The sequence below is a fragment of the Rousettus aegyptiacus genome, unplaced genomic scaffold (genome assembly GCF_014176215.1).
Source record: "Rousettus aegyptiacus isolate mRouAeg1 unplaced genomic scaffold, mRouAeg1.p scaffold_m13_p_8, whole genome shotgun sequence".
NCBI lineage: Eukaryota > Metazoa > Chordata > Mammalia > Chiroptera > Pteropodidae > Rousettus > Rousettus aegyptiacus.
This window is the reverse complement of record NW_023416311.1, coordinates 46,010,966-46,033,938: the sequence shown is the minus strand read 5'-3', so window position 1 is coordinate 46,033,938 and position 22,973 is coordinate 46,010,966. Positions and strand designations below refer to the sequence as shown.

At 33.6% G+C, this 22,973-nt stretch overlaps 1 protein-coding gene and 1 pseudogene across 3 annotated transcripts in view; one reads left to right on the top strand and one right to left on the bottom strand.

Moving 5' to 3' along the window:
- Positions 1-22,973, bottom strand: part of FBXL17 (F-box and leucine rich repeat protein 17) — a 444,087-nt gene that overhangs the window by 315,597 nt on the left and 105,517 nt on the right. The gene's annotated exons all lie outside the window — the stretch shown is intronic.
- LOC118607491 lies at positions 19,166-19,284 on the top strand (annotated as a pseudogene).

Here is a 22,973-nt window from a genome sequence, read left to right as displayed (position 1 = left end):
CAGACTAGAACTATATCATCAGCTTTCTTGCGTCTCCAGATTATCAACTGCAGATTTGGGGCTTTTTCAGCCTTCATAACAGCATGAGCTCCTTCCTTAATCTCTTTACACTACTAATTCTGTTTCTCTGGATAACCCTGATTAATGCAATACATATTAGAATCCCCTGAGGAATTTATTAAAAACTCAAAACCAAAAGGAGTGAGGCCCAAGAATCTGTATTTTTAACAAGCCATTAGTGACTCAGGCATGTGAAAGCTTGAGGCCCCAGTGCTACAAAGAAGTTACATTGAAAGCTTTTGGCATTTCTACCAGCCCTGCTTTATTGAAACAAAAGGCAGAATGAAATTCACTTTTTGTCTTCTCCCACCTCCAAAAAATTTCCATTATTAAATTTTCTTCTTATAATTATGCTAACATTTTATTCACTGTCCACAAAGTTGTAGCTTATAAAGAAGGTCCAGACATTCTCTATCATAGGCTTAATTTCAGATTCATTTTCTTCACAGTCAAAATGAAATTAACAAGTTAAACACTTATGTTAGTTTTTCAAACAGCAGTGACTTACATCTCCTTTGCATTCGCTTTAATATTGGTGACTCTTACTTTGTATCTTATCTATTCTGAATAGATATTGGAAAATAAAAGTATGTGGACAGCATTAATTCTAAAACAACACAAGAGCATTTTCCTAAAATAATGAAACCAACATCATCCATAGTACATCTGATAAAAGATTAATTCTGCCCTCAAAAGAAAAGTATGCTTCTGCATATTAAGACTAAGGGTGCCATTGATAAATAAAAAATGGGCCTTCTTAACACTCGGCTTTCTGAAAACATTATGTTAACAAAGAATATTTAAAATACTAAAATTGCCTAAAGCTTCAATGAAAACAAGTCTCTATTTTAAAAAGGGGGTTAGGAGAGTAACAGAGGTTAAATAAAGATGCTCAGTTGGTGAAATATCCTGCCCAAGCTCACTCAAGCCTTTCAAACATCGAGCTTTTCATATATCCATCTTCATGGAACTCAGCTAAGGATTAAGGACAGATAAAAAGGTCAGATCCAAGGTGTTAGAGCTTTCAAAGAGAAAAAAAAGGGGTATTACAAATTTGCTTGGTGGCTCTTTCCTTTTCAGCTCAAGCAATCAGAGTAAGAGAGCACAAAGAAGTCTCAAGCATCAACAGAGTCCTAGGAGTCAAGCAGGACCAGAGTAAGTCCTTGGGGTACAGAAACACTCTCGGCAGGCTCGGGTGTGTTTTTGGAGACTAATAAAAGGGCCTTGAAGATTTGGGTGGAGTTCAGCTCCATTTCCAAGGATAGAAATCCTGTAAAATGTTATATTTGGTTATTTTTAAAATGTGTAGTTAAAGCATGTTAGTTTACTCTCCTGGTTACTCCAAGAGATTCTCATCATAATTTGGGCACTCTAGGTTATGGGCTAAACTATAGGATGGGAGTGAGGAAAAAACAGGTGAAAGTTTATTATTATTTTTTAACAGTATGATAAAAAAAAAAAAATCCCATTTTGTTAAGGTTCTCAGCCTGACTGCATATCAGAATCACCTGAGGAGCTTTCTGATTTAATTTCTGGGTTTAGATCTGCATCAATTTTATTTTAAAAGCACCCCAAGGCGATTCTAATGTGCAGCCTGGGTAATGAACAAGTTCTAAGGCCTTTCACACAAAGTGGGGTCCTCAGACCAGCATCATTGGTGTCAACTTGAGCTTGTTAAAACTGCAAAATCTCAGACCCCACCACAGTCCTACTGAATTCTAATATGCATTTTAGCAAGATCCCCCGGGAATTCCTATGCACCTCAAAGCTTGAGAAATACTGGTGAAAAGACAAAGGACTAAGGCATCTTCTTGTGGTACGATGAAGCAAAAATGGGACAGCTATGTCACAACCAAAGCACTATGAAGAATTTTTTAAACAACTTTATTGGGTATAATTTATATACTGTAAAATTCACCAATTTTAAGGATAATAGTTCATCAAGTTTTAGTAAACCTATACAGTTGTGTAATCTTCACCACAATGAACTTGTAGAACACTTCCATTGCAACATCTCCCAAATTTCCTTTATCTTTTATGGCCATATGCAGTCAATCCCAGCTCCCATCCCCAGACAACCATTGACCTGCTTTCTATTTCTATAGTTTTCCCCTTTCCAGAAACTTTATATAAACAGAATTGTACCATAAGTAGTCTTTTGTGTTTAGCTTCTTTCACTAGAACATTTTTGAGGTTCATCTGTGCTGTCACACGTATCAATAGTTGGCTCATTACAATGTCAAGTAGAATTCTATTGTACAGCTATACTACATTTTGTTGATCTATTCACTAGTTGATAAACACTTGAATTGTTTCCAGTTTGGGTCTTCAATAAATAATGCTGCTGTAATCATTCACATATAAGTCTTTATGTAGACAAATATTTTCATTTCTCTTGGATGAGTAGGAGTGAAATTGCTGAGTCATGTGAGAAATGTAAGTTTAATTTTTTACACATTGTTTTTGTTGGGTTGTTTATCTTATTAAATTGTAAGAGTTATTTATGTACTTTGTATATAACTCTTTTAGCAGATATTTGTTTCACAAATATTATCTTCCATTCTGTACCTTGTCTTTTCATCTTCTTAATGGTGGTCTTAGTGCCAACATTTAGGTCCGTAATGCTCTTGGTATAAATTTTTGTGAATAATATGAAGTAAGGTGAAATTTTCTTTCTCTTTTTTTTTTTTTTTTTTTTGCATATCCAGTGGAGAACGGTGCTGTCCCAGGACCATTTGTTATATAAAGACTACATACTATGGAGGAATTTAAAGCTCCAACCTGGAATAGTATGACTTGAAGGATCATACTCAAGTGACTGGGAAAACCAGGCAGTAGATAAAAATCAGTATACAAATAAAAGTGTGGCTCAGGACTTAGAAAGAAGTATCAGAAAATAAAGGGAGATAGAGATCAGCTTGCAAAGCAGATTTGGATTTTTAGTCAAAGCTGTGATAGAAAGAGGAAGATGAACCCCAGATTCATGTGTTATTCTTCAAATTGCAGAGGTAGAAAAAGACCACCTCCTTAAGCTGGCATTCTAAAAGACAAGCTACACTTTTATATCCACAAGAAAAAGGTATAGGTGCATTTATGCTACAAAGAAGAAAAGCGTTGGTGGTAAGGAACCTTTCTCAACTGCCTTCGTAGTTGAGAGAACCATGAAAAGTCTGAAAAATATAAACACACAATTCTGGTAGAGCTTCAGTTTGTGAATCTTAAGGGAGCCTTCTCTAGTTGCTAAACCAGAAGCAAATGAAAACCAGAAATGCAAAGGACAAAGGGGAAAAGGAAGAGGATGCTGGTTCTTACAAGTTCTTAAGAGCTACACTCAGGCAGAGATCTTTTGAGGGTGATTTTTTATGCAATCAAACATACAGACAAGAGAGAAACCTCTTCAGGAGGTAGAAATAATGGGCCTAGAAAATTCTAAAATAAGGGGCAAACATAATAGTCACTGTGGTGGAAATGGCCACATATGACTAAAATAGTCTTGGCTAGAAGAAAAGGAGCAAAATGCAAGCAGGACAAGGTCACTAATTTTGCTTGGAGAGTTACTGATTATAAGTGTGATTCTCAATTGTGGAACTGCTGAATCTGAAGATTCAGTCTCTGGACGTAGCTCACGCTCTGTCGAATTTTGGGGTACTAGTAGCCAAAATTTTTTGAAGAAAGAGTAGATAATAAAATTACCTAGGCAATAAAAATGGGTATATTTACTAAGGCCCTAATGTGTGCCAAGCTAAGTAATAACAGCCTTGAGAGGCATTATTATCCCCATTTAACAGGTGACTAACAGCCTATTTATGAGAAATTGACTTGCCAAAATCAAAACACTAGCGAGCGGGTGGCAAAGTGGGGCTTTAAACTTTGGTCTTTTATATTCTGAAAACCATGTTCTTTATTTACCTTATACAAATTAGACTGTAATTCATTTCATGGTGCTAGTCACACTTCAATGCAAATGAAAAAATCAAGGCCCTCCCTTCAACCCCAGAGAAGTACAGTGGCAGGGATCAAGACAAAATGGGCCTACTCTATAAATAATTTTCTAAGAGAAGTGCTACCCTTGATTACTTTTTTTCATCTGCTGAAGATAGAAAGGGTGTGGTGCCAGTGCTGTGATAGTCTTGTAAATCCTGAGAACCATCCCAAAAGAGGGAAGCTTATGGGAGAGCTGTGGTAACCTGATTCAAAGGTGTTGAAGAAGCTAGATTAATAGTAGTAAATTATGAAACCACAGAAGTAAAAACCGATCATCTAAGAAAGCATTTTTATCTAGAAAAGATTAAAATTAAAGAAGAAAAAAGTAAGGATGGGAGAAGCTTTTACATAAATTCCAGGATTCTAAATAAAGAGATGCAATTTGTTCTTATTTTAAGACAAAGTTTCTTGGAACATGGTAGGGGAGATCTATCTTTATCAGAATAAGATTGATTCAATGAAAGAGTTTTATAATCTGCACTGAAAGATTAACTTTTGGGAATGATTGCTAACATATCTGGGATGAAACGAATTTGAAGCCTTAATTGGTAGAGCGATCCTTGGACATTTTATAGTGCTCTATTAGAGAATTATTCTGTATAACCCTACATGAGCATGCTAAATAATATAAAGTATTTCTTGAACTTGCTCAGAAAAATTTTTTTTAACTTTACTCTAAACTTTACCCAAACCTACTAATTCAGGAACGAGAAGTTATACTTTTAATAAGTTATATTAATGGTTCATACGAATTTATCAGGAAACGGTCCTATGACTAAATCTAACCACCATGACTAACTAGACCCTCCAAATATTAGTACTGAAGATGGCTTTGAGTATATGTTGGGGTTATCTCTTTGCCACCTGTACTGCCACCATAGACCCCACGGTCTGCCACCATATGGCATCCTTTTCATGGACATCTTCAATAGCTGGCGCACTGGACCTCTCTCTGATACTCTTGACCCCACAAATCTATTCTCCACCCATCAAGCCACAGTGATATTTCAAAAGGCACAAATCAGATCATATCTGCCTGCTATTAAAAATCACCCAATGATACCAATCACTCCAAGAATAAAATCTAAACTTCTATAACCTACAAGGCTCTGCATGATCTGACTGTTCCCTACCCCTTTCACCTCATTTGATCCCAACATCTTCTCTCCTTGTTAACTCTGTGATGGTCTCCCCATCTATCTCACTCACTACTCTATTTCCAGTGCCTGGCACGGACACACAACAGGAGCTCCAAAAATAAAAACGAATGAATATTGTCTTGATGCATGTTATTAACTTGTTAGTTCAATATTGAAAAACAAATCCTTTTCAAAGCCAAGAAAATGTAAAATGTTGATCTTATTGGTTCCAAGTGGCACAAAGAATCAGTGGCTAAAAATGAGGTAAATGGTTTGATGATGTTAAGGACAGGATTTTCAAAAAAGGTGAAAGTAGCACTTTGATTCTGGAGTTAACTGGAAAAATAGTGTAAGAAAATTAGCAGGGTGACTTCCTAATCTCACTCAGGACCTCAGACCAATTCAAAGCCTTCTTTCCACCAAGGAAAAAGAGCAACAGGGATCAAGAGCATAGTGAATCAACATCCTAGGGAATTTTCCAGGAGGGATACAAACTTCTGATTACTTTTTTCAGGTCTTGCAGCCAGAGTAGCTAGTGGGTCTGTGGAGCATTCTCACCTTCTGAATGCAAAATAAAGTCAGTATAAAGCAATCTGCTTAGGTTCTAACTGAGCTTTATAATCAAACAGCACTACCATGTATTTCACTTCAGCGAGATTTACAAAAAGAGAAGAGCCATATGGATTCTGGGCAGAGTTCATTTGGAATAGAGTTTAGCTGTCTAATATCCCCTCTGCCATGCAGCAGGTGTTAACCATATGAATGGGTTATTGGTTTAGGAAAGCAGAAGATATTGCTGAATCAGCAATATCTTTAAAAATAAAAAAGGCACATTTATAGTGTGGCTAATAAGGGCTTGTTTCACTCAGGGTTGCTTAGTCTCTTAAGTCCCTGTAATTCAACAAATATTTGAGTACCTACAATATATACAACACCTCATGTTAAATATTAATGCAGTATGAACATAAGATACAGTCCCTGCCTCTAAGAGCAGAGGCTATAGGTTGGGATAGCCTCCCACAACTACCAGTGAGATCCCGGGGGATATTTTAGTCTGTACACTGCATCCTAGTTTAATTCAGTTCAGTTTCCCAAGGCCTTCTGACTAGATCTGAAACCAAGGTTGAAGAGGAAACAGATTATAGAGGGTTGAAAGATAGGCAGAATGGTTATGACTTCATATTAAGTGATTCTATTTTATTGGTAATATGAGGAATGTAGGGCTTGAAAAACTAACCTTTGATTACTTTTAGGTCCCTTGGGTTCCAAAACACTGCAAGTCTATAACTGATAAAGTCATTCATTAAAGGCTAAGGAAAGGGTAATGAAGGAAAAATTGTACTTCAAAGTCCAGCAGGTTTACACAGGACTGGCTAAAGGGATATTCTGGCCTCAGAGAGGCTGGCCAGGAGGCTATGGCTGAAGCAATGTTCACGCCCCTCGGAGACAGTACTATACCACACCAAGGGGTGCCTCAGTTAGTCCTAGCCTTATGCCAGTCAGTAAGCACCTACATTTGACAGTTGACAAAGACTACATAAAGTACTATGATGATAAAAATCCCAAGTAGGAGGAATTTTAGTTAACTACCCAGTAAATATATAATTATAGCTATAGGAGCTTTAAAAATGAAACACAAAATTTATCCATTTGTTTATTCAACTCTTCAAAAGCTATGTAAAAATTCTTTCTTTTTCATTTTCACATTCCTTTGCTTTTCAGTATTATGTCTTTCACAGGATATAGTATGTATACTTACAATTAATGCACTAAAGAGCCTTCTCCTTTGGAACAATATTACAAAAACACACAACAAATTAGCATTGTCACATAAAAGGAAACAGCTAAATACGGAGACTAAACACATGGTATGAATTTGCTTTACGAATCATTTCAGTAAGATCTTCAATGTTGTGCTCTTCGTTTAATAAAACTTTATAGCTATAGTAAATTTTAAAAAGAAATCTAAAAAAAATTATATTCACAAAGCTTTCTTTTAAACCATGGTCCGACAACTATATTTACTGAGCACATGCTATGTGCCAAGCACTGTACTACATACAATTATTAAGACATACAAATTGCCCTGATGAAACTTACAACCTTGTAAAAAGAGTGAATATTAAACAAACACTTATGATAAGAACGATCACTATATTAATAGTCATTTGCAGTAGTCAATGAATTATTACCATCTATATATGTCATAATTACAGTTAATATGGAAAAGAACAAAAAATATGAGTAAAAATTATACTCAATTATTAAGAATCAGATTTTTCACAAATATTTTGAACTAAGTCTTAATGGCATACCTGATATCATGTTAGTAGCATGCTGTAAGTATTGCTTTTATATACAATGAGAAAAACAATTATTTAAAAATTCATTTTCATTAATATAACTTTGACTTTAAATTAGCATGATACAATTATTTCATTAAGTAAATCAGAAACACAAAGCAGTGAAATTTATTTTTTTAGTTTTTTATGAAAAATTTTAAAAGTATACAAAAATAAGTAAAATAGTAAAATAAACATCCATTAACCAATCATCTAGCTTCACTAATCACTAACTCACAGAACACTTTGTTTCATCAACAGCCCTATCCATTTCTAAAATATCACATTTAACAGTAAATATTTCATATATCCCTAAAACATAAGGCTCTTTTAAAAATCACAGCCATAATACCATTATCATTTCAGCAAAATATATTCATGTGAGACTTAATATGAAAAATAAACTATGTATAATTTTTATGGAGATAATAAACCAACCAAATAATTTTCAAATCTCATTAAAAATTTACCACAATTTTACAAAACTGACCCTTTGTCAACAAGGGCATTAAAATTCATAACTAATCATTTTCTAAAAGTCTAAAATTCCATTAGTGTCCAATGAGAATCTGATCATTTGATTGCTTATTTGACCTTCCCTGATTTTTGCTCATTCTATCTTGCTTAATGTTAGCATGGGTTTGGAAAAGTCAGAGATTTATAAGTTATGCATTAAAGTATTGCGAAAGGAAAAGACAGTGGTCCAGAACTAATGGTACTGATATTTGTCCCTATTAAAAAGATCTATGATAAGTTAGGTGTGACTCAACCACTTTCCTTCAATTTGCTGACCAAGTTTCTTTGACTAACACTGCTTTAGTTTATTGAAATTCAATATATGGGTAATCTAAATGAAACAAAAGTAGTAGTTGATTCTGCATCTGCTCATCCTTTAATTAATGAAAGGTAATCTAAAAAGTAATCTACTAATGTAACAACCACGGGTATATTTAACAATAATATTTACAGAGCTTTTTCTACTATACATATGCATTTATCCACTTACTCATTTAGGCAAATAGGTGCAATCTCCATTTTACAAATGAAAAAACAGAGAAGTTAAAGAAACCAACCCAAGGTTACACATGATCCCAGTACTCTTTTCATTACAACATACTCAATAATGTACTTAAAATACAACTGAATAATCTATTTGAGCACTCAATTTGAGATCAGTTAAGCAACAAGTAAACATAATTGATAATGAAGTAGCTGCTTTATAAACATACAATCAATTCTTTGGTCATATCACAGGAAAAACAGTCTTAATTCTCTGAAAATAGAGTCTTGTCCATGCTGTCAAACTTTTATTTCTTTTCTAAATAAAACCTTTAAACAGATACGGTAGGTTTGAGGATTTAATTCAAAGAGTATAAAGAGAAATTCATAGGAGTATGATTAAAGGCTAAATTAAATCCACCAGATAAATCACTTACCAAAATTTGATTGTGTAGATTTATTATGTGTTTTGTAAGAAAATAGGAAAAAATAGAAGTAGTATACACAACTTGAATTCTGAATCGTATAACTTTGAATGAAGTTTCATCATAAAAGATGAAACGAACTTAAAAGTCCCAAAAGGATAACACACAAAGAACAGAGAAGAATTCTGAATAACAGAAGAGCTAGTTAGTATTTCAAAAAGCATGTTAAATGCACAAAGCGAGAAGAAAGCCAGACATGATGGAGGTAATTCGTTTAGACTTCCAAACTGTCTATGGTTCTTTCCTTACCTATGTAACTTGTCATTCTCTGCTTCCTTCCTGAACCTCTGCTGAATAATCCTTCCTCTCCATGCCATTTGTTGTCCTCTCCCCTTTACTGTATTTCCATCTGTTACCTTATCTCCTTTCTCTGATTCTTTCCTTTCCTTCTCTTCATGTTTCTTCTGAATCTTTTATGCCCACTGTCAAACCTTTTCCCAATTGGCTGGTCATAATATGGAATGAAAGCATTTTTAACATAATCATTGTACTAATTTCAAATCACTATTATTAAACCTTTTTTTAACTTCAAAAATAAATGTAACATTATGAGTCTATGAAATCACTAGACTCAGTCTGCCTGAGTAGCAATCCAGATCCACTTATTATTACCAGCTGTGTGAACTTAAAGAAATTATCTATTATCCAAAAGTATAAAAATGAGATACAAATCTAATGGGGTTCTTATGAGCAATCCAAGAGAATACCCATATGCTGGGCACATACCATACAAAGTGCTCAATAAAAGTTAGTACATCTTCCTCTCCCTGATTCCTTGGAGCTGGCATTTTGAACATTGTTGCACGAAGCTAACTTTTATTCCTATAATTAAACTTGATAGAATGTAAGTCAGCATTTCATGAAAATCTGTTGTGATATGTTCTGCCTGCCCACCACTAAGCCATTAGAAAGAAAAATGACAATACTTAAACTCTTCCACTCTATACTTGTTTACCACGCTAAAAGTTATATATCAGAGGGGGAAAGTGCAAGTTAAATAAGACTTTCAATTGGTAAAATATCAGTAACAAGTTTAACAGGTCACCGGTATTTTATAATAGATTTAAAATGGTAGATAATAAGAAGAAATAATCCAAATAACTTTATCTTGTCAGGGTATGTTGATTCTATTTTTAATGTTCTAATTTGACAAATTATTTTACTCTAACAGCACCTGGATATGACAGCACATCCCCACTGTTGTTACTGCCTTTGGAAAGCACCAAAAAAAAAAAGGTATATACACCCAAAATTAGGCATTGTAATGTTCTTAAATATACAGTGTCTTAGGTAATAAGTAAAATCATAAAGTTTCTTATCTGTGATTGTAAAGACAGTTTTCACTAAGCTGTTTCACTCAAGAATATATCAATATATTTGATTTAAACATATAATATTCTATAACTATAAAGAATACATCCCTCCCTGGGAGGTTGATATACAATATGCAAAAAGAAAATGCACAGAAGCAAGAACACAACCTTCAAAAAGTCATCTGTGTTTGTGAAAATATTTCAGATTAGGCTTTAATATTTTAACAGGAGAAAATGCTTCCCAAGATGAATAATATCTATCAAGGTATAAAGCCCCAGCGATCTGTGTTTTAATCATAAATGAAAGACAATAATCACTTGCTTAAAAAAAAAGAGTACAAACACCTTAATGTATGAATATAGAACATTTCTTACATATTCATGTTTAACATTATTTAAACAAGAAAACCTATCATTAAAAAACAAAACCTAAAATTAGGTTATACATATTTCATCATGTCAGACAAATATATCCACAGCTCACTAAATGTTCTTTCTTACATTTCAAATACCTTATAAAATCCTACCTCCTTTAATAAAGTTCCCATAATAATTGGAAGTAAGATGGTAAGTCTGACCTGGTCCGTTTGGTCTACACACTTAACCTTCACAAAGGAAGCCATGCTAAATAACACAAATGTAAAGAAGCCATTTTCTTTGTCAGTTTTGGCAGAGGATAAAAAGGTATATTGTATAAATGTTTCATTTTATTTTTTTAGATTAGAAGTTCAGAAAGGGCAGAGCTCCTGTCATACAACAAACATCAAGACACAGATTCATCTCTCCAGGGGTCAAAGGAGGTTTTTACATATTTTCATAATACTCTCCCCCAGTCCAAGTACCAGTAGCACTAGGCCTGACAGATAGTAGGTGCTCAATAAACATTTCTTGACTCCATGAAAGAATAGGAGGAAGGAAGGAAGGAAGGAAGGAAGGAAGGAAGGAAGGAAGGAAGGAAGGAAGGAAGGAAGGAAGGAAGGAAGGAAGGAAGGAAGGAAGGAAGAAAAATAATACAAATTAGTTTAACATATAAAATATTCAATATAAATTAATATCATAGCTCTACCTGGCCTTTATTCTTCCAAAATAACTTCTATAAACCAGGCAATAAGAAGATGAATTATAAAACAATATACAATATATATGAGTATACTCTACTCGGGATGGCCAAAAACAACAGTTTTTAAAAATCTGCTGATGTATTTTTCTATACATTGAACAAATGTAAAATTAAGTTATTAAGGAAAGGGAAGAATACTATATAGAATCAATTCACTATTTTAGAACCAAAATACAAATCAAAAAATTTTAAACATCAAATCACTGTTCAAACATATAATTGTGTTACCAAACAAGACAAACAGTTAGAATCCAGTATTAAAAGGTACTTTAAATGTACACAAATATGAGATTTTTTGTGGAGGGAATTCTCAAAGCCAATTGCTTCAGCAACATGGTGATAATGTGTTTGTATTACATAGCTTCTCAACTGTATTTTGTCTTAAGATCGTGTAAATCAAATATATCCCAGACCTCACTTGCATGGGACTATAAAATAGGGTCACAAATTGCTTTTAATAACCTAATTAGAAAGCTAGAATTCGCCACTAGCTTGACAGATACAAATTAGCATCTCTAAAAATTCTCCATAGTCATTTCTGAGGTGCCTAAATGCCTATCTGTTAGCGGCGGTCCCCACAAGGTGCTGACTTGTTCTGTCCCTCCTGCTCTGGTTCCTATTGTCTCCACCCATGTCTGTTGCAACTGAACCATTCAGTGGAGCTTAAGGCTTTTCTTGCCTCTCATGGCCACTCCGGTGTCACAGTGTGAGATCCTGCAGTTCCCATAGCCTCCGGCCAGAGAACTGCAGAAGTGCAGCTAATAACCTCCTCCCTGACTTTGCACCAAACATCACCTAAACCACCAAAGCCTTGGGATCCACCACATCACAATGTCTGTCTCTCACATACCCAGTTTCTTCAGTTTCTGGCCCTCTCCCTCTAACCATAGGAATTAAAACCAAGTACAAGGGGTTGAACGAGGAAGAGATGCCATATAATGTACTTTTCCTTACTCCTCCTACCACAAATCTCTCCCTCTTCCTCATGCTTTCAAAATATCTACGTCAGAAACTGGCAAACACTATGTTATAAGCATGTATATAAAAAAGAAACGGGTGGACAGGAATTTCTACAATTTAAGATGGTTAAGACTGGGATCTGAAGTCACAAGGACTGGATTTGAATCACTCCATTTACCAAACAGCAGCTACATACTTAATCCTCAAATCCCAATATTGTCATTTTAAACAGAGCTACCATAGTACTTACCAGCACTAAGTTATGAGGATTAAAGGAGATAATGAATGTCAAGAATTCATATAATAAAGCTCAATATAATTGCTTTCAAATAAATCAATTGATTCGGTAGAAGATAGATGAGATTATATGTTAATCTGGGGTGAAACCTAAGTTTTCAGAATTTCATAAAGAAAAAAACACTGAAGCATTAAAAGAAACCATATCTTTGTTCGATGAGGTTTTTGGTTTAGTTAATTGAGGAGGCTTGGTTTCTTGAAATCTAGGGCAATCTGTATTTATCTAACATTGTAGAATTCATTATATTCAGAGGAGGCAATAATAAATTAAGTGTCTAACCGGTTGTCAGATTTTAATTTTAATTCAATTCACAAATGTTTGTCATCAACTATGTAAAGGCCCTGTGTTGTATGTATCTGTATGCAGTAGTGGTAGAAGGTAATATATACAGATACCCATAAGAACAGGAGATGAATGCTGAAAGAGGTATATAAAAATTGCTTTGGGATCGCAGAAGAGAAAGCAATTAGTTTTATGTATTTGTGTGAGGACAAAATGGTCCTGAAAATTACAAAAAAAAAAAAAGAGACCTTTAAAAGATCATTCCAGGAATGGAGGTGAGGTAGGACTAGTACAGAATAATAGGGACAAGGCCCAGAGATGTGAATGTACAAAATATATGGTCAAATAAAAAAATCCGGGTATCAAATTCTGGCTCTGCCCTAGACTTTGTGGCCACTTTGTATACATTAATTCATCTCCTATACCTTAGATTTTTATTCTGTAAAATGGAGACAAGACTATTGGATTAAGGCCTTCTCATAAATAAGACAAGGTCATTGTCATAAAAATATAAGATGTTATAGCTAACTTTGTTTACTGTGATATCAGTTTCCTTTTAACCTTAGGTTTTAAACGTTTACCACAATATGCCCTAAAAATTAATATATTTAAACATCTGACATCTAATGTGGATTTTTTAAAAGTTTTAAACGTATTTTAATTTTTCTTACAGCATTTAACTTTTACTACTTTCTAAACATCTTCAGCATGTTCATGGCTTCTACAGATTTGTGTCATTCACCTACACAAAGCTAGGAACTGACATGATTCATATTTGCAAGATAACAGGGATTAACATTCACGCTAACACTTCTGTTCTAGCATAGAACAGACTATTCAAACACACAAAGACTCATCCTTTGGCTGGAAGCAGCAGGACAGCAAAGTTTTCCTGAAGCTCTTTTTTAATTTGTGCTCAATTATGTTTTCAAGTTGTTGGCTTCTCCAACACCCAGTTGGGGAAATAATGAGGCAAAAAAGGCAATCCAGGGAATTCATCACCATGTAGTCCTCAGGTTCTCAGGGAAAACAATTAAGAGATATTATCACCGGGATAATGCAGCTGTTGAAATTATCTGACAAAAAAGTCAAATCAGCCATCATTCAGATTTCATACAGAAATGCAATCTACACTGGCCTCATAGGTCATGATACACTACTCTAAGCAAGGTACCCTGAGGAACAGTGCGGAACAACAAAACATACGTGACCCAGATTTCATGGAACATGCTATTAGAGATCACCTGCCCATAATCAGACATTTTTCATACTAACAAAATATGAGTGCAGGAAAAGTCAGGCTGGAGGCCACCACATTTTGTAGGGCAGGGAAACTAACTCCTGTTTCCTTTACCCAAAATAAATCCCAATGAATAAAGAGATTTTTAAAATAGTTACGAAAAGCTAACAACTCTCTTCTACATTTAGGAAACACATTTTGTATACAAGAAAAAAGTGACATTATTTTTTAAGAACTGTTACATATCCAAGAAGCCATATAAATCTCTTCAAAGGTTTTTAAAAGGTTTAAAAGCCAGGAAATTTAGATGTTTCAGCACCATTAATGCTAACCTTGGCACTGTGACTGCTACCAATCAATTTTTTCCTCTTAGAAAAAATAATTTTGATGAATGCTATTGCAAATTACACACTAAAAACATAATTTTTCATATGAATGGGGCCAATGTCTTTTGGCATGCATGCTACCATCAAAATATAAATGCTAATCTTCAAATACAGTTATTCACAACTTCAGAAAATCATTTAGAAGACCAATTCTCTTTTTTAAGGTCAATGATTACCACAGTTAATGACCAATTGGCTTTAGCTATTACTGTTCTGACCTTTACATCATGTTTTAAACTAACAAGATAATAAATAACTATTAATAATGACCTATTTTGAAGGGTGTTTTTCAGTAACCATCTATGCTCACTGAAAACATAATTGTTTTTGTGTTTTATATAATCACTGTCACTTGCTGATTTTTGCTTGTTTCCTTATTGTAGCTGGCGTTATTTTATCATGAAAATAGGAATAAGGGTGGAGGGTAAGGAGACAGTAAATCTGAAATACACTTTATTGGCATTTAAAAACACTAGTTAAACATCAGTTTAGAAAATACAAAAGGTACTAAAATATACAAATTAAAAAGTAAAAGTCATCTTCTCTTTGCTTTCATTTTCTAAAGATAATTACTCTTAAAGTTTCTTATAATTGCTTACAAAAATTGTTTAATTCATGTTTGTATATAGTAAATGTACTTGTTTGGCTTCCTTTTAATTTCATATGTGTGTGTGTGTGTGTGTGTATACACATATGTATGTGTGTGTGTGTGTGTGTATACACACACCTGATGCACTGTTCTGCAGCTTTCTTTTTTCACTTACAGTGTCTTGAAGACCCATATCAACACGCACAGGTCTATCTCAATTACTTAATAGCTGCACGGTATTCTATCATGTGAAAATACAAATTTGTCTAACCAATCCCATACTGATGGATATCTAAGTTATCTCTTGTTTTGTTGTTTACTTTGTTTTGTTATTACAAACAATACTTCAATAAATATCCTTGTACATATATTTTGGAAAACATCTCCAATGATTCTTTGAAGTACAACTCCTGGGTCAAAGAATATGTGTCCTTCACTTTTGAGAGATTTTGCTACACTGCCTTCCAGAAAGACTATACTGATTGATATCAGCCATTAAGGAGAATTTCCCTTTCTCTACCACCAGGAATTATCACATTTCTTATTTTCACCAACCTACGAGGTAAAAAAGATCTCAATCTGTTCTCATTTGGAGTTCTTTCATTATTAATACGGGTATAAATCTTCTCATGTTTATTCAAAGATGTTGTTTTCAGCTATAATTATTTTCTTATTTAGTTAGAATAGAAAAATCAAGTCTGATCTCTTTAGTTTAGAACTTGATACACAACAGCCACTCAATAAATGCTTGATCCCTTATCAAATGAATCAAGAAACAGTTTAAGAAAATCTTTCTTCGGTGAAACTTTATTATTCTGATACAATCTAATTAATATCTGCCTTTCAAAATTCATAAAACTCTTTGACACCGTGCCAAAGAAGCTGGCAAAACTATAACACAAGTAGATTACAAACAGAATAACATACAACAATAAACAAATTATGTAGTCACTTTCTTGTAGCTATAATCGTAGACAAAATTCTACCCTGTTATACATAACACACATTTCTCCACATTATATAAACCTTTTGTAAAGCTAAATAATATTCCACCAATCCTACATAAGTAGTTTTCACAGGTTTTATTCTTTATACAGATAGTATGTTATATATATCATTCTACAATTTGTTTTTATCTTTTCATTCAACATTATGTTGCTGAGATGTAGGCATACTGATACTTGGAAATCTTCATTAATTTAATCATTTCCAATTGTTTAATATACAGTGACTTATTTATCAATTACCTTATTAAATGGTGTCCAACTTATTACAAACAATATTACAATTAACATTCTTGCATTTGTCTCTTTGAACACATCTACAATAGTCTCTATAAAATATGTATATGTGTGTGTATGTATATATATATGTGTGTGCGTGTGTGTGTGTATACATATGTATAGTACCTAGCAAGCTGTAGGTACGTATATACATATATATGTGTATGTACACACACACACACACACACACACATATGCAATACTTACACAAGAATTGGGAAGGAGAACTCCTTTCCTTTACTTGTGAAAGCATAAATTGTCATAAGCATTTTGGAGATCAATATTGTTGCTTAATCTGTAACAACTACTAGTTTATTCCTAAGATTTGTCCCGCTTTTACAATTTCATAACTGGGGTATTTTTTGTTACCAAACATAAAACTGGCTTAGGTGTTGAGTATTCAGAAAAAAATTAAACAACAATGGGAAACATACTAATATATGATTGAAAAACAGTGCTTGACAGTTAAAAAGCATCATAAGTACAAAATCAAATCAGCAAGCTTTTTATTAAGACAGAATATCATGTTGATAACAAATTCTGACAAACCATCACTCTGAAAGGACATCATTTTCAAATTGCTTTTAGAATTTCTGGAACAAATGAAATGACTAAAATAAGGTAAAAGCACAGTAATATATTTGGTGAGATTCCAGCAGTCATTTGTTATCTGAAAGTTGGCAATGCCTGAGAATTTAATACCATTTAAGTATATTTTACTACATATGGAAAGATATAGGAAACACATATCAGACTATGTCTTGCTTTGATATGAAGGTAAAAAGTTACCAAAATAATTCTAGGCTCCCAAAAGAGCTTTATAGATATCAAATTTTCCTAACAGCAGAGAGGCAAACACTGTTTCGTCCACAAAGCCGAGTAACAGGTACTACTATTGTTCTTTGTGTTAAACTTGAAATTCTAATTATGCATAGCAAATCTGGACCATCATCCAGATGAATCCATTACACTCGTAGACTTAGAAAAGGCATAAGCTAATGCGACGATCTGAGGTCCCTGAGTAGAGTCTTTGGATCTTCTAAAAGACTAACTTAGATTCTATATCAATGATCTAAGAGATTCTAAAGAACTATAATTATAAATCAGCTCAGCAAGTAAACACAGATCACTATCTCAATAAAACAGTCTCAGAACAAACATTTAAAATTGTTACTACATGATCGAAGCAATTGTTGAAGCTAATGTAGAAAAGCAAAGCTCTCCCAACCTGTATATGAAATTTCCCTTTAAAGAGAGGTCAGAAGAATTACAGAAAGGACATTTTATTCTAGGAAAAAAGGTATTTTCTTTAAATCATCATTTCTGTGCCTCAGCAGGTTTTCTATAATGGTACTCCTTGTATTTAAGCATGTGGAATGGTTCTTTGAAAACTGTCTTCAAATGATTCATGCCTATTAAATGTATTACTTTAAACTCTTACTGATATTTTTATATTTGTTAAAGCATAATGTAAGGTGCCACCTCTCCAAAGGCCTTTGAATTGCAGAAGCACCATCTTATCACTAATGGTTGTTTCAATGTCATATGACCAGTATCACTCATAAAATTCTATTTCTTTCTCTCTTCCTTTTGTTTTCTTTACAAGAGAAAATGAATAAAGTATGTCAGATGTTAACAACAGCTGACCCCCACCTGGCCCATCCCCCTTGGCTCTAACATGTAGTATGCACAATTAGGGAAAATTAGAACTAGAAATAACTTGAAAAGTGATTAGGCAAATAATTAAGAATTTGTAAAGAGGTATCCATGAAATAAGCTTGAATTGCCTTTTTCTACAATATAGATACCGTTAGATAAATTCTTGTTTAGAACTCATATAAACAATTTATTATGGCATAAATACTTCAAATTTAAGGAATTTTCAAGCTACATGATATTAAAGAAACTTACTGGTAAAATAGCTCTTAAATGGTAAACTGTGCTTCTAGAAAAAAAGAGGAATAAACTTATAAAAAATTGCAACATATCTAAGTCAATTTCCCCTTGGATTTAGCTAAATAATATATGCTCTGTTGTTTCAGAGGGGATAAGACACCAATTACCAATTTCCAACATTTTCTGCCTACACGTAGCTTCTTCCCTAATTCAAAACCCACGCAGAAAGGAAATTCTGTCCCCCATTATTTAAATCAGTGATTTGACTAAGTTTTATGATCCAGTAGGGATTTTAAATACTCATCAAGACATCCTAAAGACATCGCTTATTCCTAAGGGATGAATTGAACACTGAGATTAAATGTAAATCATAAACACCTCTAATTTCTCAGACATTAATTGTGTAATATTAAAGAGTAACATATTCCTATTTAATTCTATTCCAAGGAAAGATACATGTTAATTTGTAGAAGTAATATTTAATAATTTAAGATAATCCATAATTTCATAAAAATATTTTTTTACCTTACAAAGGTGAGCTAAAGTAGAACAGTAAGGACAAAGAAAAGCCCTGCCCTCTGCTTTCTCCTCCGCAGAGCTGTCAGAAGTACTGAATTATGCCTTTCAGGAAATCATTCAGTATCAATATATAAGTTCATCTTAATGTCCTCCTCAGAACCAACTACATATATTCTACTCAGTCACAGATTTATTACAATAGAGCACTGTGCAACCTGCATACTAAATATGTTATTTTATACACATATCTATGTTATTAGAAATAATTTAGTCTATGGCCATGTTACCCTGAACATGCCCTATCCTGTCTGATCTCGGAAGCTAAGCAGGGTTGGACGTGGTTAGTACTTGGATGGGAGACCACCTAGAAAGACCAGGTGCTGTAGGCATAAAAAATAAGGGATTGTAAACTGAAAAGGTCCTTGTAATCTGTGAGGTCAACCAAGGGTTGCCTCATCTAAAAAAAAAGGAAATAATTTAGTGTGGCTTTAGTGAGTGTACAAAGGACTTGTACAACTTAATAGAAAAGAGTATCAAGTATTATCTCCATCAAAGAGATTATTTAATCAATCTTAAAGAAAGGTTTATATACATAACTCTCAAAATACATTTGCTTATTCTCTGGCACATTAAAATACGTTTTTTCCCCCAAACTCTGAAGAACATTAACACAGTATATAATTGTGGCATAAGATAATAATTTTATAAATAAAAAGTATGTTCTAGTATCCTGAAAACTTAATTTGCCTATACTCCATAAAACGGATTTTAACTTTCTGATTTGATTGTTCTTATAATCTTTTTATTAAAGCACTTTATAAAATCATAAACTTAGAAACCAATATGATTTTCAATGTTTTGTCATTGAACCCTACATTTGGGCAGATTCAAGGGGATAGTCACAAAAGAGAAAGACTTGATTTGGGTTTTTTGTTTTTTTTTTTATGCAAACCAATAACTGACTTTTAATTCAGTAGCAACACATTTTCCTAGTTTGTGGGACTATAACAGAACTGCGTTGGGCTCATATTTAAGCTCAATCCTAAGGAGTCCTCTGAGTTTATGTTTACGGAAAGACTGACCAGAACTATAACATGACCTAGTTCCACCGCCCAGGATGTTATTTCCAACATGTAAGACATGTTACTTTATTTCCACACAATGTTAACTTTATTTTCACACATTATTTTCCTTTAAATTGTTTAAAAATCAGATAATGAATTTCTTAAAATCCAAAATAATGCAAATTCTTCTACAGTTTTTATAAACAATACCAGAGACAAATCACTTAGGAAAACTCAGATATAAACATGTTACTAAAACCAGATTTCATCCTTTTCATCAGGTTATTGGGCAGGGGCAGTAAATAACACCTGAAACATAGAGTTATTGTGATAAAGTAGAAATCTATGTAAAAGTGCTTAGCAAAAAACCAGACACATGACAAACATGGACACATTTTAGCAAAAACTTTGAAAACTGGCTTCTCTGTTGACTTGGAAAATAGCCAGCTCTTTGTCCTGAGATAAGCCACTAAACCTCTCTGGGCCTATTTTCTCATCTGTAAAACTGTATTCCTCAATTCTCACGCTTATAGTTAGAACAACCGCTGACCCAAAGGACTAGTCTGGAAGGAAATCCGAGAGGACATCTGGTTCCTATCTCATACAAATATTATAAACAGCCTTTACCTCTGCCCCACCACAGGTACTCAAAAAACATTTGTTGACAAAAGAAGAAACATTTGTTCTAAGTAAGAGTAAAATTAGAAATAAAATGAAGCTACTGATAAAGACATTCTGTTCCTGCCTACTGGATTTCTCCAACTGGGCCAAGCATCTTCCTAGGTAAAGTCCACCCAAAAAATGCAGAGCAGAGCAAACCATGAGAAAAAGATAAAGATCACCAAGACTGGAAAAACAGATTAAGATCTAGAATGAAGCCAACTCTGCCACTTATAAAGGAGGCCAAGATCACTAGAAATATTAGCTGTACTATTAACCTAAGGCTTAAAGCAAAGCTCAGAAACAAGAAGGCATCTGGAAAGCCTGCTCACCTGACAGGTATTTTGTACTATCTTACTTTTAGGTTATTTACATATAACTCATCTCCTGACTAGATCACAAATTCCTTGAAAGGAAGCATTGTTGTCTAATTTACATTTACATCCTCTGCTATGGCTGGCACACTGCAGACATTTAATTAATATTAGGTAACTTAAGTATGATGTCTTCTAAAGAAAATCAGTGCTATCTTGACATTCGAACAAAGCATCAGCTAAGTTAAAGTTAAAATATTTATTATTGGACAAAGGCCTTTTTTATTTTTAGCTTCCATTTTATTAAAATTACATATACATCTAACTTGAGTCAGCAAAAAACTTCAGGTTTGTCTTTTTTAAAAAACAGCAGATTCTTCTCCCTCTCCCATTTCCTTCTTCTAAGAAGTAATATACATTTTCAGTTCTTTCAGATAATTATTTTGGAATTGACTTCCATGTCTCTAAATACCATGTGTATGTTTCTACTTCTTGATTTCAAGGTTTAGGCATTATCATTTCAATATGATAATAAGGGTTGAGCTGTATTTCCTCTCCCCACCCCCAAGATCCAATATACATACAATATTTCCTACCTAGTTATATTATAACTAATACTTACATAATTATGACCATATAAACAATATTCAGAGCTAAGCAGGGTAGTGAGATACTGTTACTTCTTTTCTGCACAACTTTTCGTTTATCTGAGGTTAAAAAACTTAAGGATTTGCTGTTCTGTATTTTCTTTTATTAGTTTTCTAAGTATATATCGTGAATTCAATACCACATTCTTTACCAGAAGATCTTTTAGAGTTCTGATGTTTATTATGATTTAAAATGCTCTTTGGCATTTTGAAGAGCAACACAAATATTTAAATTGTTTTTTAGTTACAAACCTCTTCCTTCACTGAATGGGATTCTATTAGGCCTGGGTAACAAACTATCTGAGCTTTATATGGGTTACAGATATTTTAGATACTACAAAACTTTACACTAATCAGGTATTATTTAAAAGCATGAAATTGTTTTAATATGGTGTAATAGAAACAGCACCAGATATAGAGAAAGACCTGCTACAGAATTCTGGCTTATACTAACTGATCAAATTATTAACTTCTTTGAACCTCAGTGTTCTCATCTAAAAAACAGGTATTATTTCGACATCATAGTTTGATTTCTGATTTCTCTACCCACTGGAATAACTTAAGAATAATAACAAACCTGGATAAAATTTCCCATAAGCATCTACTCTACTAAAACATGATATAGAATTAACTGAAATTTATCAAGGCCCTAACTAACAAAGGAATTTTTAGAGATAGTACAGAGAGAAAATTAGCCCATCACTTGAACTCCAAAGACCAAAAAGAGTAGCAAATGAAGTAATAATAATCATTATTAACTAAATATTTACTATTTAACAACCATTATCTCCTTTAATCCTCAGTGTCAGCAGCTATGAAGTAATTTTGTCCACTTTACAGATGAGAACCTAAGGCAAGTAACAAATATCCTGTCCAAGTTCACAAATACTAAGTGGAAGAGCCCGGATTCAAATCTAGGAATTCTGATGCCAAAGTATATGCACATGGACATTCAATCATGGCCTGATAAGGCTTTCCATGAAGATTTAAACAGCAACTTAATGGGTAAAATGATCTTAAGTAGATCACACACATTATAATTTTTTGAAAGACAAGGCGTGTTTGTGCCTGGATTAGGAAATTAGAAACAATTCTATAAGGTTGTATATGCTGTGCCAAAGGTTGCAGAAGAAATTGTGCTTATATCAATCTGCATCTATACATACCAGTCATCCCCTGATCTTGACAACAGATCACATTAAGGATGCTGAAGCAGGCTTGTCAGCAGCTGAAAAGAATGCTGGCTACTTCACAAGGCTATGACACACAGAGCATGCTATGGTCTGAATTTGTCCCCCCCCCCCACCCAAAAAAAAAAAAAAATTCATATGTTGAAGCCCTAACCTCAGCTGATTATATCTAAAGGTAGAGTCTTTAAGAAGTAACTAAGGTT